We start from the raw sequence: 3,817 nt of genomic DNA, 5'->3' as shown, positions 1-3,817 counted from the left end.
GAAGGTTATGTCGAATTGATAGATGGAGGAATTGAGTTTTTGAGGCATTGAAAACTACTAAAATTTCTCTGCCCCAATCGGAAATCTTAGAAAGATCAGAAGTCAGGCGTTCTGTGGCGTGCCTGCATGATCTGTTGACTTACTGAAGGGTTGATTGTCTCTGAAAGGACGTGGAAAGATGTAGGGTGGTATCATCAGCATAGGAGTGGATAGGCAAGAAGTTTGGTTAAGAGTTGTCAATGAACAATTTGTTAAACTATTTGCTGGAAATTTTAAAAATACATGTTGCTGATATACAGCAAAGGCCCACAAGCAGTAACTTATTTAATTTCTGATATAAGTATAAATTCTCTCTCTCTAAGGAAAAAAAGAGCAAAAGGCCCACTTGAATGCTGGTTCCCAAAGAGAAAAGTAAAGAGTTTGCCAAAAGTAAGGAACAAATGTCTTGACGCCTCCCTCTTAAAAGACGTCAAGTCATAGGAAGATGGAAAAACAGAGGTGGGTAGGAAATTAAAGAGTTTACCAGAGAAAGGTATGAACCATTGAGAGTACTGGTTAACTCTTGTGTTAGAGAGTTGGACAGAATAGGGATGAGAGGAAGAAGAAAGCCTTAAGGTGCGTTCACACAATCGAACAATGTTCGAGGGACATAATTGTTACCAACTAGCAGTGGAAAGCGAAAAGGCTCGCTGATGATGTCAGAAGCGGCACCAAGTGGTGTACCGGACACTGTCCGTGTTCGCAGCATCGAAACGTCACACACTGTCTGGTGTGGAAGTATACGATGCTGCCAGGTACATGATGAACAAAGTCACTCGGTTACAGGATTTTCAAAGTCCGTCAGTTCACTAGGTCTCAATTGTCCTGCTAACATGGCCAGCAGTACCTCAGTCAAGGAGAAAAGTTGCCATTGGGACAGAAAAGAGACCCTGCTACTAATAGAACTATACCGGCAAAATCCATGCTTAAGGAATGTCAAGGCTGATGTGTACAAGGATAGGAACAAACGTGTCGTCCAAGGCCACACACTGAATTAAATGCCTGAGTTACCAATGGACATCACCTTCGGACATCACCTTTGAACATTGTCCACCGGTCTATGCCCTGTGAGCAGATTCGAAACGGTGGTAAACACCCTCATCTGGTACCACTGCTTGTTGCCAGATCCGCTTCCATCGTTTCACCGCTTATGACGTCATCCTGCTTCTCCTGTGATATGGTAACGATTTTGTCCGTCGAACATGGTTCGATCGTGTAAACGCACCTTTATGCAGTGAGGCTACAGGAAAAGGGGAGGCATGCAGTTAGCAAGATCAGTAGAGCAGTTAGCATAAAATTAGTGATAAAAGATAGAAAGAGATGCAACATTTCGGCGGTAAAAAAAGAGGCTGAAGACAGTCAGAGGAGGGGAGTTGATGAGATGCAAAGCTTTTGATTCCACCCTATCTAATAAAAATTTGCAAGTGGAAACCCCCCAAACATGTGAAGAGTACTCCATACAGGGGCATATAAAGCCCTTGTACAGAGTTAGCAGTTGGAGGGACAAGAAAAACTGGCAGATGCCTCCGAATGCCTAACTTCATAGAAGCTATTTTAGCAAGAGATGAGATGTGAAGTTTCCAGTTAAGCTTATGGGTAAAGGACAGACCGAGGGTATTCAGTGTGGAAGAGGGAGACAGCTGAGTGTCACTGAAGAAGAGGGAATAGTTGTCTGGAAGGTTGTGTCAAGTTGATAAATGGAGGAATTGAGTTTTTGAGGCATTGAAAACAACTACATTTTTTCTGCCCCAATCGGAAATCTTAGAAAGATCAGAAGTAAGGCGTTCTGTGGTGTCCCTGCGTGATCTGTTGACTTCCTGAAGGGTTGGTCGTCTCTGAAAGGATGTGGAAAGATGTAGGGTGGTATCATCAGCGTAGGAGTGGATAGGCTAAGAAGTTTGGTTAAGAGGATCATTAATGAATAATGGAAAGAGAGTGGGTGACAAGACAGAATCCTGAGGAACACCACTATTAATAGATTTAGGAGAAGAACAGTGGCTGTCTACTACAGCAGCAACAGAATGGTCGGAAAGAAAACCTGAGATAAAGTTGCAGAGAGAAGGATAGAAACTGTAAGAGGGCAGTTTGGAAATCAAAGCTTTGTGCCAGACTCTATTAAAAGCTTTTCATATGTCTAACACAACACCAAAAGTTTCACCAAAATCTCTAAAAGAGGATGACCAAGACTCAGTAAGGAAAGCCAGAAGATCACCAGTAGAGCGACCTTGACAGAAGCCATACTTGGCAATCAGATAGAAGATTGTGAAGTGACAGATGTTTAAGAATCTTCCTATTGAGAAAAGACTCATAAACTTTAGACAAGCAAGAGGATAAAGCTATAGGCTGGTAGTTCAAGGGATTAGAACGGTCACTCGTTTTAGGAACAGGCTGAAAGTAGGCAAACTTCCAGCAAGAAGGAAAGGTATAAGCCGATAGACATAGCTGAAAGAGTTTGGCCAAGCAAGGTGCAAGCATGGCAGCACAGTTTTTGAGAACAATAGGAGGAACCCCATCAGGTTCATAAACCTTCTAAGGGTTTAGGCGAGAGAGGGCATGGAAAACATCATTACAAATAGTTTTGATTGACATGAAATAGTCAGATGGAAGAGGAGAGGAAGGGACAAGCCCAGAATCATCCAAGGTGGAGCTTTTAGCAAAGGTTTGAGAGAAGAGTTCAGCTTTAGAGACAGAGGAGATGGCAGTGGTGCCATCAGGATGAAATAAAGGAAGGAGAGATGAAGAAGTAAAGTTATCGGAGATGTTTTTGGCCAGATGCCAGATGTCTCGAGGGGAGTTTGAGTCTGAAAGATTTTGACATTTTCTGTTTATGAAGGACTGTTTGACAAAGTTGAAGAACAGACGTGGCATGATTCTGGGCAGAAATATAAAGTGAGTGAGATTCAGGAGATGGAAGGCTCAAGTATCTTTTGTGGGCAACCTCTCTATCATGTACAGCACAACAATAGGTTGTGTTTAGGTTGAGAATGAAGAATGTACGTTTCCCTGCCAGACACAATCACCTGTGTTATGCTTTCAGTACAGAGATGGGTCTCTGACACAGAAACAATAATCATTCCAGAGAAAATCAGCATTTGTATGGTATTTATCATAGTGTTGCAGAAGAGCTCATTGTTGACTTGTACTAGATGCTGTAGACATTATTCATAGAAGAAATGAAGTTTTAGGTAGGCAAGAGGAGAGAAGAACATAGGCTGCAGAATGCCATGAGAGGCATATTTACAATATTGTTCTCCCCACAGGGTATAAGTATGGATGAAGAGATATTTTGCTTCATGCCTTTTCATTTTACTCATAACCTTCTCCTTTATTTCTAAATTGATCTTTAAATTCATGGAATTTCTGGATGGCGCCTTGATGATATCTGGCTAGTGAAAATCAAAATGCAGTGGTGAGGCAAAGGGGAAAGGGAGGCAGCAGCATGTGTATTGGATGAGGGAAAGGTATACATGTTCACCAGCTGGAGTTTGGTGATGAGCTAACCACTAATTTATGAGTCAGTTCGACAGTTCAGTGGCACTGATGTGGTGAGTCAGACAAACATGCAAATTTAAAGTGCATGTTGAGGATAAACACTATTTTTGTTTTATAATCATACAATCAAAACTGCATATCAATAATTCCCTTTCTTATATTAAAAACAATCAATAATCAATATTTTGGGAATGAAGCTGCATATTGTGAGAAACACACATTGTGAACACACATATTAGGGTACATACTATATGTTATCTGCATTCTTCAGCAGAGAGAGAGAGAG

This window comes from Portunus trituberculatus, chromosome 48, assembly GCF_017591435.1.
Source record: "Portunus trituberculatus isolate SZX2019 chromosome 48, ASM1759143v1, whole genome shotgun sequence".
Taxonomy (NCBI): domain Eukaryota; kingdom Metazoa; phylum Arthropoda; class Malacostraca; order Decapoda; family Portunidae; genus Portunus; species Portunus trituberculatus.
This window is presented reverse-complemented; position numbering follows the sequence as displayed.